We start from the raw sequence: 22448 nt of genomic DNA, 5'->3' as shown, positions 1-22448 counted from the left end.
TAAAATAGAGTCAGAAGGAGATTTCCTTACATAGCAGTTGTCCCCATGGGACCTCCAGGGAGTCTGTTAAAATTTTCTAAGGAAGAATGTTTGAGATCCGTAATATTGATGGTCTCTCTCCTTTCCTGATTCATTGATAAATTTCAAGCATTGGGCTGGCACTCTGAGAGCAAACTAGTCCATTTCGCTCAGTGTAAAGTGGTGGGTGTGGCTGTTTTGGGAGCCAGTCAGTCTCTGGCAGCTGACTGAGTCACACTAGTGCTTTGTTGCCCACTTACATCTTCAGAGAGCAGCTTGGGTGGGGATGCTCCTCAGATGTGCTATTTAAGGAGAAACGCATTTGAATAGGATCACAATGTTTGCCAAGCTTCCTCTACCAAGTAGTGAACCTGCCCCACTGCCTCTGAGAACTATTGCTTGTCCAGGAAACATAGGACCTTTGACATTCTTCACAGAGGCCTTCACATTCAAGGCCTTCCAACTCAACACCCTGCCTAAGAGTCCTGTTCCTCAAATGTTCTTAAGCTCCTGGTCTGGACCAATAGGTTATGGATATACTGCAACATACAACTATTTTTAATCACAACTGAAGAATCCAAATGTTTCATTGAGATCTAATGGTCACATATTTCATTAAGAAGTCAGTAGCAAACATTTACTGAAGAAGTTTTTTTTATGTAGAGTTCTGTATCATATCTAAGAAAATGCTTTCTACTCCCTAAAGAGGCTTATAATCTTGCTGGGAATGAGGAAATAACATAATCTATACAGGCAAAACCGCTTAACACTTCCAGGGCAACACAAAAGTGAGTGCGCACAGAATATATTAAGTCTTTAGGGTAATCAATAGGATAAAAAAATGTGGGACTGGTGGATATACGTTTTCTGAAGTGAGAGAGAAGAGCATCATATAGTGGAGAGAAAGCATAAATAAGGACAGGGAAGTGGGAAAGTGTGAGTCCCCCAACTTGGCTAAAGCATGGTAATGAGGAACAAAAGCGTCACTGCAGGTGCATGGAGCTATAAGTGGGACTGACTCATCTGGCTCACAAAGATTGCCAAGATGTCCAAGTGAAGCCCTTGTTCATTCTACTTTAGAGGAAGCAGAAGTTGATGAGGACCTTGGAGGTTGGGAAGAAAAAGAGGCCAAGGAGAATAACTCATAATAAAGGAACTTTAGAGCCAGATGAGGAATTTGGATTTTTATAGGTAGAATGATTATTAGGTCAAGAAATGAGATGAGGAAAATGATGGTGGGAACAATTACTTTAGATGCTTAAAGATTTTATGAAAATATCCTTAAGTAAGGGTGGCCTATTTCTAAATTCAGAAAGGAGATAAGGGCTACCTTTTCCAAGGCCCACTGGGATGTACTGGAAATGAAAAGAAAGAGGCCAATTGAAGAGATATTGTTGAGGGACAACTGGCAGAATTTAGTGATGGACTGAATGGGAAGTGAGGGGCAAGAGAAGAGACTTTTAAAATGATCCTAGTGCTAGGGCCTAAGGAAAGGAAAGTTACATGCACAGTAACTGGGAAAGAAAATGGATAAATGGATGGCTGGAGTGGAAGATGCTTTGGGCAGTGATGGGACACTGTGTGTGTGTGTGTGTGTGTGTAAACTACAGACATGCAGGTCAGATTTAGGGGTAATGCCTCCTTTTCCCTAATGTTATGTAACAGCTTACAACTTTGATCAAATTACCTAATTCTTTATTAAACAAGTATTTATTAAGTGCCTATACTATATGTAAGGTTTACAGGAAGATGATGCTTAAGGCTTACAGTAAGGAGATATAAAAGTTCCACCATTAAATGGAAAATGGTTTAAACCTTATTGCAACATTATTTAAAGGGTGCATTTTCATTTTTTATACTATTTTCTACTGTTTGCAATTTTTTTAAAGATTATTTATTTATTTATTTGACAGAGAGAGAGAGTGTGAGCACAAGCAGGGGGAGTGGCAGGCAAAGGGAGAAGCAGGCAGAAGCAGGCTCCCTGCTGAGCAGAGAACCTGATGTGGGACTGATCCCAGGACTCTGGGATCATGACCTGAGCCAAAGGCAGACGCTTAACCAAATGAGCCACCCAGGCGTCCCTATTGTTTGTAATTCTTATGCCAAAGACATATTAGTGCTTTCATCAGTGATAGATGTGCCATCTCAGGACAATTTATAATCAAGTAGTTTTTCTTAGGGTACTTAGAGATCTTCTTTTTTCTCAAATAGCACTTATGCATTTACATGAAACCAGTGAATAAGGTGCCTTTACAGCAGGTTTAAATTTATACGCAGATCAGTCCTGATCAAAAACCATGTGGTTACCTGGAAGGGATACATGTGTATGTGCATATTCTATGCCTCACTCAGATTTTGGGCTTATTGCCATGGAATCAGAACTACTGTTGATTATATTGTGGATTCCTGCTTGTTTGTGGGTGAGAGGCAAAAGGAAAATTCATGCTTATTTTGCACAAAGCACTGTGCAGGAATCCAATGGCTGTAGCTTCTGTTGATCCTTTATTCAGGTACGACGAAAACTTGGTGGGAAGTCTACTTGCAGTACTGATCTCTTATATCATCTCACTTTTCTCATGCAACTGATATCTAAGGAACTAGAGAGGTCCAGGAGATCAGTTAGTTTCAAAATTCAGTTCATCTACAAGTGCACCAAGAGGAAACCAAGTTTTAAAAACATGGATGGATGATTTTTTAACAATAATATAAAGCAAAAGAAGCACAGAAAATGTTTGCAGGAATCTCATTTCTTCATAATTATTAAGACCTGAAACCTACTTTGAAGAAAATCAGTCATGGATAAGAAGAGCACTTCTTCACAGCAGTTAAAGGAGAAAGTACCCAAAGAAATAAATAAGCATATGAAAGCTGCTTAATATACCAAGGCATTATTATATTTATTTCTGACTTTTGGCTACTGAGAAAACACAACGGATGACGATTCTATAGCTAGTCTATATAATGGCAGATGTTTCTCTTATTTGAAGAAACGAAATCCCTTTAAGAATTTTCACTAAATATCTATCCAACCAAAGAGAATTTTGTGTTCATTTTAGATAGTCTTGTTCACCAGTCCTTGTAACTACAAATAATATCTTTTCTTAAGCAGGCCACGTTGTGTGTTAGTGTGTTAAATACTTTCTTTAAGATAGATTTAGTGTTAATTTTGTAGTGTATGACCTAGTAGAGTGGGACAATTATATACAACAATTCTTCTATCAGTCCTATATTTCTACCTACTTTACTAGAATATTACCAAATTAATGGCAAAATCCTGTTGAATGTTCAATGTATTTCCTCACTGCTGAGTTTTTTCACCATGGTAGTATTACTAGTACCACGATGGCTCCTCATATCTTAAATCCATGCAGTACAATCCAGCATCATTTTCTTTTTGTAAACATAAATTTGGCTTTCACACAGCAATTTCCACCAAACTATAAAAGTGCTAATGATGCCCGATTTAGGACATAAACAATTTACTGCTGTCCTCCTTTAAGCCTTCTCTTTTTTTTCATTTCTCTAATCATCATACTAAGAATATTCTTTCCTAGAAAGCTGTGGGCAGGGTTGATTCCATAATGAGTTACAAGTTGATTATTTTTAATTTTTATTTTATTTTTCACTGATGCTGATATTGGACTTTGGTGAACCTGTAAGTTAAGCAGTGCACCTCAAACCTGACATTTTTCTTGTTTCAGTGATGGACCCCAACCTCTCCATTTCTACTATTTTGCTTTTATCACTGTGCTTCCTCAATTTTCCCCCCATAAATATTCTTTCTACTTCTATATAACTATATCTTCTTTAATTATTTTTCCCTCACTTATCACATTCAATCTTATTTTTCTTATGCAATTAAAATATTTCCTGGGTACATTTTGGTTCAGTGGTTAGTTGTATTTACATCACTATTTCATGGTTTGGTTGATGACTTGCATAGAACATATACATTTATCAAACTGATTCACATTCACTGTAAATGGATTGAAATCAAATTGCAAGTCAATTTTTCTATAGCTTTGTGTACGCATGATACCAGACAAGTCTGCCATTCAACTCTACTTCCTCTTCATTTATGAAGAAAGCCTTGAAGATAACAAGTATGTTGTTTTAGCTTTCTAGTTTTTCTTTTCTTTCTTTCTCTTTCTTTCTTTCTTTCTTTCTTTCTTTCTTTCTTTCTTTCTTTCTTTCTTTCTTTCTTTTTCTTTCTTTCTTCCTTTCTTGTTGTCTTTAAGGATTTTCATTCATCCTTTAGGAAGAAAATTATAATTTCTTATTTTCTGATCCCATTCTTAATCTCTTAATTTTCTTCCAGTTTGTGTATTTGTTATCCTTTTTAAGAGTCATAATTTATGAGTTATCTTTTGGACATACAGAGTCTTAAGATGATTTTTTAAAAGAGGGTCTGGGGTAAAAGATGCCTGAACATCTGAAACAAAGGGAGCTTGTAGACTCATAAGGATTAAAAATTATTTTTATTGTCTAATTTTGAATTAGATGTTTTTATTTATCAAGTCTGTCTTATAAGTAGTATGGAAATTCTCAAGAAAAATTTCTGTTTCCACTGAAAGAGATTCAATTTGAGTTATAATATTTATTGAGAATCCCCTCTAAGACTTTATACCAACAAACTGAGAGTTCTAGAGGGGAGGGGGGTGGGGGGATGGGTTAGCCTGGTGATAGGTATTAAAGAGGGCACATACTGAATGGAGCACTGGGTGTTATACACAAACAATGAATCATGGACCACTACATCAAAAACTAATGATGTAATGTATGGTGATTAACATAATAAAAAAAAGACTTTATGCCAAGTAAAGTTACTTCACTTGAGGAATCATATTTCGCAGAGGGATGAGACAAATTACAGATGATGATACAAATTAAGTATTAAGTTTCATAAGAGAAAATTTCACCAAAATTTTGTTGGGGGCCATTTGTAGGAAGAATGACTTTTGCTAAAGAGAGAGGTGAAGAGAAATAGGTAGAAAGGCTTCATAAAAGGAGTGGCATTTGAGATGGGTCTGAAGGATAGATAACATTTGACAGAGAAATGAAGATAGGGGTGTATACAAACAACCAAGTAAAGAGTGTTAGATCAAAAGTGGGCTATTAAGAAAAAAAATGCTCTTCTATGGAAACCAGAGATAATATTTTGGATTTTATTCCTACAAATTATTCTAAGCAAAGTTGCCACTCATGCCATGGTATTCAATGTAAAATATTCTTCCAGCCTATAATGACATTACTTTTGAAGTCAGAAAGTATGTAAGTAGACGTAACAATGTGACTAGACAAACCCTGATTGTGCCCAGATGTTTTTGTAAACTTTTCAATATGGTCTTCAAGGAAATACAGCTCACAGAACTTTTATTGTTTTAGAACACTTTTAATTCTATAAATAAATGGAAACTCATCTGCAGCTAAAAACATGGGCATTCTAGATACTTGGGTATCTATTTACTATTACAACTTAACCTTATCTCCTTATTATTTTGTCTGTAGCTAAAGTTCTCTGGGGAATGGACATCAAGGGTTAGCAAATCTAATCCAAAAAGATCATGAAGTCAAGGACAGTGGTACCTTTTTAAAGTTTTACTTGACTTCTCCTGGTTTTTTATTTCTTTTAGTCATTCACTAATCAATTCTACATTAGAACCATTGAAATAATAGAAAAGTTACAGAGACTCAAGTAAATATTCCTATGGCCAGTTTCCAAACAGCTCCAAATTAATGGAGGAAATGGTTAAAGTCAAAAGAGCTTTTTCTCTGACATGGATTTCTAAACAATATAATTATAGTTCACTCCATGGTTATGAGCTTTAGGAGCTCCCACAAAAAGGTCTTTGCTGCAGATCTGGCCACTGGCTGCCCTACCAGACAATTTGATCCATGTTTGTAGTTGTTTTAAAACACACACACACATACACACACACACACTCTCACATATAATCTTCTTGTGTTTGGTAGAGTAAGATAAAGCTAGGCACAAAGGTCGGGTATTCCAATATGGTCTCTCTCTATTTGCTCTCAAGGCAGAAGCTGAGAAGTTTGATACATGTGAACATGGTACGTATTACTTTGTATTAGATTTTTGTCAGAATTACTGTTTTCAATAACACTGTTTAATATAAACACAGAAAATAAGCCCAAGTTGGACTACTGATATTGGGTCACTTAAAGATGTGTTCTCAAGGTAGCTTCAAAAATTTACCTTCTCTCCAAATTATTTCATGGTTATATGGTATCTTGCCAATAAAACAACTGGGACTAATGCCTCATGTTCAATTGGGCATTTAGACTTGAGAAGCAATCCAGTTCCAGACTTTACCATAGGACTACCAAAACAACTGGATATTAGTGACACATAAAAGACTTTAAGAGCTCCACCACGTTGTATTCTATATAGATGTATGATGTGGTATGCAAAGTGTTAGTCAACACTTTATGAGCACAGTAGCTCAAGTTTTATTAATTTCTGGCATGTACATTAAGCTATTTTGTAGGAAAAACATAGCAGATTAAAGCATAATTTAACTTTACTTTCCCCAATCATGTAACCTCTTCTCACCATCCTTCTTAAAGTACTTCTTTGATCTTTGGCAGATCAGTGAAAACAGAATTTTGTGTTTGATTATGTGTACATTTACTACAAATATACTGGGCTTCCTTTTTCTGACACTATCAGAAATGGATTCTAGCTTTCCTAACCCAACCTTACTATTAGGCTGGTCAAATTTATTTTTAAAACGAACACCATAAATTCACGGTATAACTTATCTGGTACATTCCTTCTACTTACAGTTTGAAAATGTGCTGTTCGGGACTGAAATGACTCAAGTGTAAAAAGATTTTATTTCAAGAGAAGCAGACTCCATCAGCAATTAACTTTGCCCTAATGGAATTAATACAGTGTACAAGTTCAAGAATGGGTAGATGAGGAGAGGAAGGGAGAATGAACTTATTCACTCCCTTCCTAGGTTCTGCAAAGTAGCTTCCTTATTCCCACAATGTGACATTTCTCTTCCTTATTTCTAGCATAAGGTCAGTAGCCTTAAAGATCTTCTACATAGAGGTCTGTGTCTTCGCCCCTTCATAAAAACATAAAGATGAGCTTGTGAGAAAAAGACGTCTCCTGCTAAACTGTAGTATCAGATTGAACAGTTACCAAGCACAATTTTGAGGAGGTAGTCATAGCTTCATACTACCTTTCTTTTTTTTTATTATGTTATGTTAGTCACCATACAGTTCATGCTACCATTCTATCCTTGTCTGTTTCACAGATTTGAGGATGGGGGTCACAGCTAGCTTATCTCTTTGGGTTAGAAAGCCTTTCCAGATGAGGTCATCATTTTCATTACTCTGTTTCTTTCTCTCTCACTAGAGTGTCTTTCTAGGGGCAACCGAAGACCTCTTCAGTGAAATATTGAAGGCAGGGGATGCCTGGAATGATTAAAAGAAACAAAGCTTTCCCATAGCACTTGTCCTTTTCTCTGTAAGGAGATGAGGTAATATATAATCTCCTTCCTATATTACTACCACAAGGGCAATTTGTGGGAGGAAGAGATGGATTTCTGGGAGTGAAATCCTACTGCATAACCAAGGCTATTTTCAGAAGGGCTTATCTTCAATACCCTCATTTCAGAATTGGGTCTCTTTGCTCAGAGCAGTTCCTTGAGCAGCACTGAGAAACCCCCATCCTTAAGGTAAGAATGAAAGTCATTTCCTTGCTGTTGGAATAGCTGATGAAGTAAAAGGAAGATTTGAAAAAAACCAAGAGATTCTGCTAGTAAAAGGTGATGCATATGAATAAATGTCAAATCTTTCTGCTATTTCTCACGTGGTTTGTGTGTGACACCTCTATTTGATCTTTTGCTCTACAGTTCCCACCACCTGACCACCCACACATGTAACCTGGACAGACAGCTAGTTTGCTTACATATGAATTACATAGCCTCAAGTTCCAGTAGACCTCTGCATCTTTTTAATACCCCCATAACTGCTTCAAGTAGGAACAGTTACAGAGAACCTTACTGTAGGACATGGAATTCGCACTTGCCAAAGAAATCACTGCACGTGTAAATTAGAAACTAATCATCACTTCCTCTCTGGATACAGTGGCAGCTTTGCCTCAGAGTTTATGTTGAAATATACATTTTTATGAAATATTTCTCACTGTAGTCAGCATCAATTTAGGAGTATCAAACACTGAGTCCTAGTTCTAGCATGCCAGAAAACCAGAGAGGGAATAACTGAAAAAAGGGAATTGACAAAGGCCTGGACTTTTCTTACACTTTAAGAAGCTAATTGTATTTGTAAATGCCTGGTTAAAAAACCTGACAATTGTCAGTGACAACTGTCACTGCCAGCTATTCCTGGGTTTCTTCATCATGTATTTTTCCCCAAAGTCTCTCATAGAACTGAAGGGCTTCCAGAGATGAAAATGAACTTGACAATCATGTTGCAACTCAAACAGATACTGATTCTTTTCGTCACTTTTTAATTCATTGCAGATGGTGTAAATGGGATGTTTACTGGTTGGCAGGTAATGAGTCTTGTTGTAGATAATAGTGATGGACGGAATCTCATGCCTGTTGACAGCCTAGCATCTCAGCAGCTGTATGTGGCTATCACCCATTGCTTGGCAGCACATACAATATCGTGACAGGATGCAAAGTCAAGTCCATTTCCCCCAATAGAAATGATGATTGGTACACCTGAATCTCACTGGGTCACATATGAGTTGCTCTGATTTCATCCTCACTGTCCACATGGGTAGACAGTCTAAGATGTGATCTAATGTCTACTGCTCTAAAAGGAAAATGTAATCTGTTTAAACATCCAAACACTCCTCTTCCCAGGTACCGCCATTCATCACAACTGTCAGTGCTTCTGTGGAAGAGTAATGACCCTCAGGCATGGGATAATGCTCCATAGGGGCCTTATGAATGCCACTGCCAAGCACAGAAATTGATCGGTTTTCAGTGGGGCTGGTATGTGCATCATGAAAGACCTGCACTTACTCACTAAATTACAAGTGGCTGTTTACCCCTCATACAATAAAGCCTGGGTTAGGGAGCCACAGACCCTGCTGATTTTAATTGTCCCAAACATGTGTGCACTAGATTTGGACCCGTCAGTGAGATAGATTTAAACAGCTTGAAACTGAAGTTAGATCAGAGTCATTCAAAAAATATGCTGGAAGATAACACAGGTATTGTTGCCTTCCACTCCTTCTGCTTTTCCTTTTTTTATCCTCTCTCAATGGAAGGTAACAACATCCCACCACCCAATATAAATACAATTTTTTTTAAAGAACAGAATAAGCATGCCAGTGAGAAGTTAACTGTTTCCTTCCTGTGGGCTTTCCTCTACCTCTGGATTTGTTCACGCATTGTTTCTACAAAGTAGGATAAAGATGAACAGTTATGTAATATGAACTCATGATTTCCAAAGTATCTCTCACAGGTCTGTTTCTTCATCTAACCTATGTTGACCTTTTTCTTTCAATCCTCCCTACCCTCCTAGTCTCAACTGCATTTACTACCAAATCTTGTTGGGAGATAGGCTATCTTGCACTCTATAGACTATTCGTACCTTGGTAAATGCTCTATCACTATGAAAGTTTCATCCGAAATATAGCTCTTCCTCAGCTCTCAGATATCCTTTTGAAAGCTGGATATTCTCTTGTGATCTCTCTCTCTCTTTTTTTTTTAAGATTTTATTTATTTGACAGAGAGAGACACAGTGAGAGAGGGAACACAAGCAGGGAGAGTGGGAGAGGGAGAAGCAGGCTTCCCGCAGAGCGGGGAGCCCGATGTGGGGCTCGATCCCAGGGCCCTGGGATCATGACCTGAGCCGAAGGCAGACGCTTAACGACTGAGCCACCCAGGCGCCCCTGTGATCTCTCTTTTGATCCTATCTCTCTTAGTTCTAGTAGTAGCACTATATCTTCGGGGCTTTTAGATTCTAGAAAGGGTATTTTTCATATTTCTGTGATGTGATTTCCTAATATATTTTTGATTTCTAATTCCTGTCCAATCTTTTTAAACAACCTTGATACTATTAAACACTTAATGACTACAGTTTAATTTTTAGTAAATAAATTTTGAAAATCCTGTTATTTTATTAGATCATAATATTTTTATGCTTTTCCTTTTTTAGGGGGTAAAATAGAGACAGCCAAAACTGAAGAGAAAATAAACGATATCCTTCAGGATGTAGCATCTATATTAACTCACAAAACATTAGTTGGTCTTGCCTGGGGAATTGTTTTCCAACCTGTATGAATGGAATGGCTCAACATAAATAAATGAAGGAAACCAAATCTTTTACTCACATTGATTCATTCCATTTTTAAGAAAATTTACTAAGCAATGAATCACCCTTATGAAATCATTACAGTTCAAAGAGCTTTTTCTACTTGGGAGATCTCTGTTCCCTTGGCAGTTCAGGGTTATGCCCAACTTAACCATACTTTGGGTGTTCACAAAATTCTGCTTATTAATATTTCTAATGATGGGATTCAGACACTTTCTTGAGAAGAGAAACTTACAATTAGAGAGATCTTAATAATTAATGAAATATACCAATGAGATAATGAAATTGGGAGCTCTCAGTATACTGCCAGGGATGAAGAAATCTTTTTGAGAATTAGGAATATGCTAGAAGACAATAAAAAAGATCAGATAGTGAACTGAGCAAAATGACATTTGATGTAAAGCGTCAGCTAGAAATGTCAATCCAATTCAGGACTGGATTCAAAGGGACATTGTGTTGCTGAGCAGAGAGGTATTAAGTTACCTGATTATCTTCTCTGGAAGAATGCATTATGGTTTAGACACTTTTATTACCTGAAAGATGTAGACAAATCAGGGAAGATTAACAACCAGTTTTATTAGGAGGTAGCAGATGAGCTGGCGTGAATGGTACTGGTTGTTAAGAGTTCTGTATTCTCTTCTCAGCTTTGATATTCTCTCACATGGGAATAGTCATTCTCAAAATTTAGATAGGATAATTTATATTCTGTTCCTCAGAGAAAGGGCAGTTTGGGAACTGGACGGAGGGAAAGGTTTAAAACAGCATAAAGACCTGAGGTGGCAAAAGGGCAGCAAATTCTATTAGAGGAATTCAGCTTTAATTATAACAACAACAACAAACAACAACAGTAATAACCATTTGTTAAGGCTTCACTTAACATAAGCTCCGTGCATCTTGTATTTGCAACAGGTCTTTCACATATAGTACCTAATTGTTTTTGGTCCATGGAATATGGCTATTCCATAATACTATACTATTATACTCATGTTTCCCTGGAAATATAATCTGCATTCTATTCATTCTAGAAACCCTGATTATGAAATTCAATATCACTTTCAGTTGGTTACCCTTCACTCTAGGGCAGTTTTCTCACCTCGTCACACTTAACCCCGAAGCTGTAACTTAGATCTCACAGGAATGCCAGTTGGAAAAGGCTCCTGTCCCTTGCCTTCTGAGTGATTTTCTAGATATATTTTTATATATAGTTGCATATTTTACTAATTTGCATTATTTATGAATGTCATTGAGCAATGAATTATATAATTTTCTAGCTTATTAGTGAAAATAAGTTGTCCATAAACTAACACTACATCACTATTTTTATACAGGTCATTCATTATTCTTGGGTGTATTTATTTGGTTCACCATTTATTAAAGGATTTCAATTGGTTGACGAAGTATAACTGAACTAAACTTCTTTTAGGTAATGTTGATGACTCACTAAAGCCCCAATACATTGCACAAATATCTAATTCGACTGGGAAACTCCTATAAACAACAGAATTTCTTCCTTTCCTGATGTTTATTCAAGTTATATTACATTTGCCCCTAATCCCTGTGGATCTTCTCTGTGGACTACTTTCAGGGGTAGATGGCAGTGAGAAGGAGGACATTTAAATCTATTTTTTTTTAAAGATTTTATTTATTTATTTATTTACTTACTTATTTAGAGAGCACAAGCAGGGGGAGGGGCAGAGGGAGAGGATGAGAGAGAATCTCAAGCAGATTCCACACTGAGGATGGAGCCCGATGTGGGGCATAATCTCAGGACCCGGAGATCCTGACCTGAGCTGAAATCAAGAGTTGGATGCTTAACAGACTGAGCCACCCAGATGCCCCTAAACCCATATTTAAAAGGGGCAGAAGAGAGTTCGGAAGACTTGTGATCTTAAGCTCGCCTCAGGAAAACAGAAGAAACAGACTTGTAATGAACCTTAGTGAAATGGGTCCAAAACCTCAATAACATCCTTATCAATTGAGATTCCTGGTTGCTGGGGACTTTCTCAGTTACCTTAACAATCCTCTCCCCACCAAATAACTTCTTCATTTGCCAATATCATTAGACTATGCTCAGATTTCTTTTTCCTCTTCCTCTCAGGAAGAACATTGTTAGGCCAAAACAATCCTTTAATAGACCGAAAACATTAAGAGATGCTATACTTAATAAATCAGTTTCTGCTCTCTAGGCTGCTCAACATGAGACATCTCAAATCTTCTACGAGGCAATATATTATGTGGCCATGAGACTACTTGCTATCTTCAGCTTTGGGCATCTTCTTAACTATTAGTTGGGTTTACTTCTCTTCTTGTTCCTCTATACTCCCTTCTCTATACAGCAATGACAATGATTTTTTTTTCTTTTTTTTTTTTTTTAAAGATTTTTTATTTATTTATTTGAGACAGAGAGAATGAGAGACAGAGAGCATGAGAGGGAAGAGGGTCAGAGGGAGAAGCAGGCTCCCTGCCGAGCAGGGAGCCCGATGCGGGACTCGATCCAGGGACTCCAGGATCATGACCTGAGCCGAAGGCAGTCGCTTAACCAACTGAGCCACCCAGGTGCCCCGACAATGATTTTTTTATATGTGAAATCAGACCCTTCCATATCAATCTCTGATGGCTGCCCATTGCAACTAGAATAAAATCTCAACCGTTCAGTATGAAGCCTGTATAATCTGGATCCTGACTCCTTTTCTGATCACCTCTCCAATATACTTCTCCTTATGCAGTGACTTTCTTTCATAATTCACATGCCTAGCTCATTTTAATCTCAGTCTTTATAGTTGCTATTCCACTCTACCTGAAATGCTTTTCCTCCAGATTTTCATGTGGCTGGTTTCTAACATTGTTCAAGTCTCAGCCATATGCCATCTCCTTACATGCTATTTCTATTAGGTTATACTCTTGTTTTTTTCTTTTTGCTCATTGGTATGTGTTAGTATGCTTACATATTTATTAACTATTTCCTCTAACTAGAATGTTCCATGAGGAAAAAGGACCTTGTGAGTCCTGCTCACTATTATATTCCCAGTGCCTATAACAGTAAGGGCTCAATAAATATTTGCTGAATGAATGAATAAATAAATGACTAAATGATAAAAGAATGGACAGCAAGCAAGAGCAATATCAGTGTTTTTCAATGGGTCTTTAAATGCACTTCAAATGTTTTAAGAACAAAAATGTACTTTCCTAGCACATTAGCATCAAAAGTACTAATTTTACTAATTAAAAGTTTGGACCTGAGTGTACATTGATGACTGGTCCAAAATCATGTGGTAACTAAGTATCTCATAATTCTGGTCTTAAATCATGTCAGTCCAGTCAGTCCCACAGTGTTTTTCTTGGAACAAATTATAAACCAAGGGTAATTAATCTGAGGTCCATCAATAGGCTTGAGGGGGGCCTGTGAATCCTTTTGACAAGATGCTGTCCTTTTGTGGGGAGAGGGTTCACAGCTTTCATGAGATTATTAGTGGAAGCCTTAAACCAAAAGAAGCTAGAAATCCTTTAAGCAATACCGTTCTAAAGCACCTGCTATGCCCTCTTCCTCTGTGGTAGTATTTGCTCTTTTGAATACAAAGATGGTAGGTAGCAAATTTCAATCATTGTCTTTGTCTATTTGGGTTATGTTCATTTTACCCTACAGCTTTCTCATGACTCAAACTGTCACTTTGTGGAATAGCACAGGAGAGACATGTCTGCATCCTCAACTCTGAGAAAACACCTTTGGCCAGTTGGGATTTAATCTCATTTTTATCTGAATATGTTGCACATAAGCATTTTAGTAGCCTAATCTCTACATAACTCTGACATTTATTAATTTTACAATCTTGGGAGAAATTTTTAATCTTAGTTTTGGAAGGTTTAAATGAGATAACACTGGGTATGTGGAACCACATGAAATTGCCACTTCTGGAGGTGGAAATTGACAAAGAGAAATGGTTCAACCTGTGGTTAAGTGTTCAAATGTCAACTTCTATTGTTGTTGGAGAAATTATTTTCACTTTATAGTCTTCTCTTCCTGTAAATATTTCTACTCATGTGGAATGTATTATTGGAGGGTGGGGTTGAATTTGCCCATGATTTTAATTTATAATACATAGGCAGGTAGCTCCAAGTGACACCACAGAGACAGCCTGGAGAATGGGCTTTAGAAGATGAAATTCATAGAGGCTGGTTGTTTTTCTCATCCTCAGATGCACTTTTAACTGGACAACTTTTATGTGGAGATGAAATCCACAGAGCAGATTCATGCGTTCTGTATTGGTTTCCTATTGCTGCTTATGGCTTACAAAACAGGAATGATTACAGTTCTGGAAGTCAGAAGTCCTCAAATAAAGGTGCAGCACTTCATTCTTTTTGGAGACTCCAGAGGAGACTCCCCCTTCTTGTCTTCTCTAGCTTCTAGACGCAGCCTACATTCCTTGGCTCGTGGCCCTTCCCCCATTGTCAGAGGCAGCAGTGCCACATCTTCTGTCTCATTTTCTCTGAGATTCCACTTCATTATCACATCTTCTCTGACTCTGACCCTACTGCTTCCTTCTTCCTCTTATAAGGACTGTTGTGATTATATTAGGACCACCCACATAATCCAGGATCATTTTCCCATCTCAAGATCCTTAACTAACATCTGTAAAGTCCCTTTTGTCATGCAAGGCAACATATTCACAGGTTCTGAGGATTAGGATGGGGGAGGCAGTTATCATTCTGTGTACCACAGGGATCAAAATCTTCCAGGTATTCAAATTTCAAATAGCAAGCAAGACAGTATTTTATTTCTGTAAAGCTCATATCAGAGTAAACTGCATAGAAGTAAGCACACATACCCTCATAGAATTTTTAAGAGATAGTAATTTATAACTCCCCAGCTTCCCTTTTGGCCCATGTGTATGGAAATCATAGTCTTAGTTTTGGTTTGCAGGGTCTTATTTTGCTCCTTTACCCAGTTTTAGTTAATCCTTCTTATATTCTAACTTGTCCTTTTACAGAATTCATACTGCTATCCCTAGCCAAAGAATGATTAGTATGGCAAATTCTCTCAGCACTACCTTCTACCAACTCCAGGAATAAAAGATCCAGGTTTTTAGCCAAGAGCCAACCAGGACAGAGTTCCAGCATAGCTCATCACACCTTTCTTGTGCCCTCCTCTCGGGCGCGACGTATATACAGCCTGTATCTACAGGCTCACCAGCACTTTCAGGTGTTAACGCAAATGACTACACCATGAGAAATCCCCTCTTCCAGCTCCTTGTTTGGATAAATGTAACTCAAATGTCTTCCTTCTTCTCTCACCTAAAATATCTGCTTCCCTGACCTACATCTCCCCTGTCCACTCCCTCCTGTGAATATGAGCCCTCCAACACTGAAGCCTCGGCAGCACGCGCCCATCGTGACAGCCTAACATCCTTGTCCTGCTGGAAACTATTCAGCATCCAGAGGACCATCTTTATGCTGATAACACTAAAATATAAAATAATGCCAACAGCTGGTGCTACAAATGGCTTTTAAAAACGATGTTCATTCACTAAAATTCCTCTTGCTACTTTTGACATGAAACACGCAGTCTCTAATTATTCTGATCAAGACGGTGAAATACAAAAACAAACTTTAATTGTGTTTAACAGATATTTAATCAGGACTCACTGAACTACAGATTAAAGCTGAAATTCATAAACCATAATTACCCGATTGTCGCAATCTTTTGGTCCACATTCTCCTTCCGTCTGGGCGTCTGGCACCTTGCCCCGAATTTCTTTTACTGTCTTCTCAGCTTCGTTACTGTTCATGTTTTCCAGCAGAGATTTAGCACAGATTACAAAATATCTGTTCTTGGCAACTTTCTTCATTAGCTTTTTTTCCCCCTTGCAAAAAAGTTTATTTTTTTCCTACCAGAGTAGCTGGAACAGGCATACGTTTAGGGTGCTTTTGTGACACAAACTAATTATATAGTTACCAGGAGATAATATGGTAGCGATAACTAGAGTTACTATAGTTATCACGTAGGTATCATGCAATTTCTCCAGTATGCCATGCGGTGTGTCCCAGTCACCATGTAATTACCTCATGTCACTACTGCATTGTTTTATGGAAAATGCTTTTCTCTCCCTAACAAAACCTTTCCACCACATTTGAAAAAAAAAAAAAAAAGAAGAAGAAGAAGAAGTGGAATTCTTAGTTCTCATTTCTGGTACTGCTCATTCCCAGTAAGATGTCATGCGAATGAAGAGAAACACCTGTCCTCTCTTAAAAATTTGGTTAAGGAGCAAATGGAGCAATTCTGTTTTCTTCTGCTTCATTCCACGCAGGTGAGGAAGTAATTACCAACAATACATACATTTTCTTTCTTTCCTTTTTTTTTTCTAAAAAAGCAAAGTAACAAACAAACAAAAAAAACCACACACACAAAAAACACCCACCACCCCACCCCACCCTATTTACTTAGGATTCGTTTAGTCTGGCACTTTCCCCCCTACTCTTCCCTTTCAAATCTCAGTCACTCACATTTGTTTTTTCCTCGAATTATGGTGTAAATCATTCTTAACAAGCTAGCTTGAAACTTGTCTCACTCAGTAGAAACATGTAACGCCACTGTAATTGAAACATGGAACTGCAAGCTTGAAACTCTTTCTAACTATTTTTTGGGGCCAGTCTTCAGAAGGACACACAGAGCTTCCCTTGCAGTGCTGTAACCCCTGTGTCACACAGTTAGGATAACATCATAGACCAAGGCAAGAGGATAAAGAGAAGGCTCTGGCAAAAGAAGAGGTGGGTGGTTTCTTTATTCCCCCCAGTTGGGCAGACAACCCTCTGAAGCAAGCACTATAGTTCCTACTTATTTATCTCCAGTTGATGGCTTGAAGTCTGACCTCACGAAGACCTCTGGATATGATATCCCACCTGAGAGTTCCAGTTTAAAACAGGATGGAGTGGCTTACTTTGCAGCACAGATGAAAGCTGTTTCCAATTCTGCTTTTATTAGTCACCTCCCAATCTGATAGCTGCCCATTCAGTTGTACACTTAACTCAGGTTGGGGTAAAAATCACCCCCAGACTTTGAAGGGCTGGAAAAATTGCTATTCCATCCTAGAGCATTGTTCTTCAATCACAGAGTTCCTCTAAATACAGTTGACAGCCTTTGAGATGCAAAATGCACCACTTTAATGTAGTAGAGGTCCCCTTCACTGCATTGCCAGATCTATTTAGCAGAATCTTCTTGGAATAATCTGTCCCTAGACCTGAGGATGCACAGTGATTTTAAGCATTTCAAGCTAACGATAATGGTTAGTGCTGAGAACAGATGTACCTGGCTGTGATGTGATCTATTCCAGTAGGCTTTTATGAGCTGTTCATTCCTATTGACTTAGCATTTTATGTCTGTGCTTTTGCCTGGTGTGATGGTTGCATAGGGGTGCCATGTGTGTATTTTCCTGATGTGTGATGGCTGTACAGGGGGCTGTGCGTATTTTCTCAGTGCAATGGCTACACAGGGTGTTGTGTGTGTGTTTGCCTGGAGTTATAGCTGCACGTGTTATTGTGTGACTCCTACCCCCATTTGAAGGCTGCTTGCAGGGTCCTATGTGCATCTTTTTCCTACTGTGATGGTTGCACTCGTTGCTCTGCTAATGATGGACATTTCTAGCAATTATCCATCTACAGGGTCCTGGGGAAAGAATTGCAGTAAAATCAATAAACAGTGCTAGACAGGCCCTTGTAAACATGAAACGACACCCCTGAATAAATGCCTTTTCCTACCATAGCATGTTAAAATCCAAGTGCTGTTACCTTATGGGCATTGGGATAAAATTTCTATGGTCTCTCCATCTCTTTCATATATTGCAGTCATTTGGGGGAGTTTGAGATTACTGCTGTTTGGAGGGCTTTTACACATAAATCTATCTAATGACACTTTTCACTACATTGTCCCACACATCACCTCTTATATTCCACCCTGACTTGCTCTGGTACAATAGCTGATGTTTTGAAAGTGAATATGCCTTTCATTTATTCCTGCAGTCTCACCAAGCCCTCCCCACAGGCCCCCTACATCATGCGCACACCGCCCCCTCCCTCGCCTCTCTGTAGTCTCTGTATCCCTCCTGCGTTCACCAAATGGAACTGACAAAGGAAAGAACCAATGAGGTTAAAGTCTTTTGAAACCCCTGGAATACAGATGAGCTGGGAGGCATCTGGAAACAAAACCAGACACTTGAAATCAAAGAGACAAGTAAATTACTATCCTAATCTAGGAAGAATAACTAAAGGTGTCAGTGGGGTTCCATTGATAGCACTTGGCCCTGGGCCAGAATGCCAAGGGTTCAAACTCCACACCAGCTTTGGGCTCGGGCCCAAGACTTGCCACTGCAGGGCGCAGCAGCATGTGAGGCAGTGTTAAAGGTGTCAGCCTTCTGCAGAGAGGTTAAGTCCAAGTCCTTCTGCCTGCTTGTCATTATGCCCCAGAGGGATGCCGAGATAACCCTACCTTCCTCTCCAGTGCCTTTCTCAACAGGACGGGCTGTGGAGGAGCCAGTACTCAGCAGCGTATTCGCTAATATCTCTATTGTATACTCACTGAAATGCCCCTTTTTTGATGAGGCTGCCTGGAGAAATAAAGTATGTGCAAGAAAATCCAACCCCCCACCAGAAAACCTGACGTCTGGCCTAAAGATTCTTCCATCAATGCAAAGAGCTAAGTTTGGAAACCTAAAACCACGTGTCTAAATGAAAGGAAATGTTTTCATTGGAACAGCTTACATGTCTGGTACACTTGCATAAAAACTATTGCATAGCATTTTAGAGCTAAAATTGCTATAAAATGCTTAATACAGTAAGAATAATTATGAGATTTTGCACGCACAGCTGGTATACAACTGAAGTCTCAGCCACAGATCCAATGGAGCATGGGAAAACCATTTATAAAAACTCCTGGTATGCCAGTTTAACTCACCATCAACAGCCCATCAACACTTCCTCCATTCTTTAGGTGGAAGGGGAAGATATTTACCTATTAAATGCTTTATTTCTTCTTTCATGGATGTCGTTAATACTTGATTCAAGGCATTCTAGCTATTGCTTGACAGTAGCAATATAAATTATAACAGGACGCGAATGACCTGAAACCGAGGTTTCCCTCCCCACTGAGCACAAGGGTTACAAATACAGTAAATAATGAAGCAAAAGACCAAATTGTAAGTCTACCTGCAGCACCCACCCCTCTTTTACTTCTTCTCTCTATCCCTTCACCTCTTCTTCTCCCCCATCTTCTCTGAGATTCAAATCTCTCAGTGACTTCCTGGGTAATCTGGATCCCCTGCCCCCCTCCCCCCTCATAGCCCACCCAGCCTTGCCTTGCCCTAGCCTACACCTCAAGGACAGAACTCTTCCTTCACTTCCTCCAGTCAAATTATATTGGTTCTTTCTTCTGCATTCCTTTTAGCTCCAATTAATAATCACTTGAAAGGAGCTAAAGTAGTTTGAATGATCTTTTTTGGTTAATAATAATTTAATATAGATTATTTCTTGATTTGAAAAAAGTGAATTTAAGAGTCAAAGGAAGAATCTGTTTTTTGATACCTCTTAGGCTCTAAGGGAAATGCCAGACAAGGTGAGAAGATTCTAATCAGAGGCATTGCTGGATGTTCCATTGCACTGTCTCAGACAAAAGATGAGAAGCCACTGTAGATATATGGGAACCCCCAGGGGGACAGTCTGCTAACACAAAGGCAACATGGTCCAATATAAACGGAATTGGACCAGAATCAGGAAACCGAAGTTTGAGCATCAATAAACTTTGTCACCAAATGTTTGGGGAAATCATTCATTTCCTTCAGCTGGGAAGTGAGGATCCTGTATTAGCAAATCTGTATGGTTCCTTGCAGCTCTATGAAGCTCATGTCATGACTCTCTGACTGAGGATCAGTTGGCTCTTCTGGTTTTGCTGCTTCCTCCAGCTAAAATTAGAGGTTCTGAATAAAGATGGCTACCAGTAGTTCCACATGGAGCCCTCCTGACTAAAGGAGTGTTGACACCCATCTGTAAGTTGTAAGCTCTCTGCTTACTACCTGCATACGCTACTTTTGAGCTGCTCCTTTATGCTACACAGATATTTTCTTAGCATTTTATTTCTCCCCATGTATTAATTCAACAATCATTTATTGAGCACTTTCTATATATGAAACACAGAGCTAGTCACTGACAACAGGATTGAACAAGATAGTTTCTCTGCTTCCTATGAAGCACAAATGAATCTACTGTTCTTGTCCATTCTCTCTCTCCCCTTCACTTCTATGCATAAACACATATACTTCTAAAACTACAAGGTTGGTATAGAAAAAATAAGAGGAATTGGATTTATGTAATCTGCACCCAGTCCAAAGTACTGTTTAACTTCAACAAAAGAATATGATAATAATTTGTATTAGAAAATTATAGTCATTCAAATACGCACTTCAAAAGTATAAATGGTATTTCTTAACATGTGTTTTGAGGTCACTGATTTACATTAAGGACAACAATTTGGGTGGCAAGAAAATTACAAAGGTAAAACTATCTCTTCTGTAGATAAAATTCTCGGACAAAATCTGAGACTCCTGTAAATAGCCTCTGAGAAAGTGAGAACACAGAATATTTTCGTTTAGTCTTTTTTCCTCAGCAGATTTAGGGTTCTTATCCCTTCAAACTTTCTTTCCCGAATTAATAATAATAACTTCCATTTGTTGAGTACATATTAAATTCCAGCACTTCCAATACATCACTGCATGTTAAGAAAGTGATGCTGCAATGTAGATACTATTACCCTCACTTTACAGATGTGAAAACTGAGGCTCAGGGAGGTGAAATAATTTGTCAAAGATCATACAGACAGTATACAGAGTTGGGATTTAAACTCAGGTCTGTCTTTGTGCAAATAGCTCCATAAGCATTTCTTGGTTCTACCAAGTCTAACTTTATTTAAAAAATAATCTTGCTTGAATGCTTTGTTAGCAAACAAGGAAAACACTCTTTATATTCTTTCTTCACGTTCATTCATTGCATTACAAATACTACAGTGAAAATAGGAGATGGTTAAGATTTTTCTTAGAAGGTCTGGCTACCTTTTCATATTTCTTTGGACTGAGATGAATAATTAAATTGGGGGCTCTCAATCAAAGGAAAAGAATGAGCTATTTGCTATCTGAATGTTTCTGTTATTAATTGATCAGACATGGATAAGGTGTATTATTACAACTATATTTGTGAGGTATGATTTATGTCGTTCTACTGCATATTACTCTGTGCTGTTTTTCATTTTCCTGCACTTTGGACTTTTTGTTTTGTTTTTATGAATTTAGTCACAGTTGGTTGTGTTTTGAACTTTGTAAAAATGTAATACTCAGAAAATTTAAAAAAGAAAAAGAAAATATTTTCAAAATGATGTCAAAATCAAATCTACCCTCACTAATTTGATTTGTAGGAAATGGAGAACAAAGTATTGCAAGCAGAATGCTTTTAAATACATCCTAATTACTTCAATGTGCAAATGCATTGACTAAATCGAAGCATGCATTTAACACTTTGCACTTCAATTGTGCTTATTCATCTAAGTTCTATAGATAGCAATTCCACAAGAAAAACAGGAGGTAAACTTCACTATGGCCAATCATTTTACAGCTATTGGAGGAAAACTACTGTTCTAAAGTTCAAGCTTACCTGTCAAGTCAGCTCCATTTTGGATTAATGCAAAAGACCATTAGTCCAACTAATGCAAAATAACAAATAACTTACTGCAGCTACTCAAGTATTCCTGACTGACTTTGTCTTTCCTATTCTTCCCTTCTGCTTTCCATGGGGTAGGACGAAGCAGTATGTATACTTATGTAGCAAAGCCACCTAAGTATTCAGCAGGGTAAGTCATGGGGAATGATGCCATAAGGCTGGAGGTGATATGCAGTTTAGGCTGTGATGGAGTCATGATGGCAGGGTTACCTAGAGTTTGGTATGGGACCAGCTACCCCAGATCACCAGAGGAGGATGTTAAAAAGACATATATCAAGGTCACTCCAGAGCAAATCAACTGAATTATTATGTCTTGAAGATCTCAAAGATCTTCCTTTTAAATGAGCTTCCCAAGTAAT

The 22448-nt window shown here is 38.2% G+C and overlaps 1 protein-coding gene across 13 annotated transcripts in view; it reads right to left on the bottom strand.

Annotated features, from left to right (window-relative positions):
* ZBTB20 (zinc finger and BTB domain containing 20) overlaps window positions 1-22448 on the bottom strand; it is an 804401-nt gene that overhangs the window by 225392 nt on the left and 556561 nt on the right. Inside the window, exon 2 of one of the 13 annotated variants that reach the window (XM_035000123.1) lies at window positions 16023-16199. The exons of the other annotated variants lie outside the window; for them this stretch is intronic. The gene's annotated coding sequence lies outside the window, so the exon portion shown is untranslated. The remainder of the gene's footprint in view (window positions 1-16022; window positions 16200-22448) is intronic. 13 annotated transcript variants of the gene reach the window in all.

This window comes from Mirounga leonina, unplaced genomic scaffold (genome assembly GCF_011800145.1).
Source record: "Mirounga leonina isolate KUSES-001 unplaced genomic scaffold, KU_Mleo_1.0 Mir_115, whole genome shotgun sequence".
In the NCBI taxonomy this organism is placed as follows: domain Eukaryota; kingdom Metazoa; phylum Chordata; class Mammalia; order Carnivora; family Phocidae; genus Mirounga; species Mirounga leonina.
Note: the sequence above shows the minus strand (reverse complement) of the source record. Positions and strands in the feature narration are given on the sequence as shown.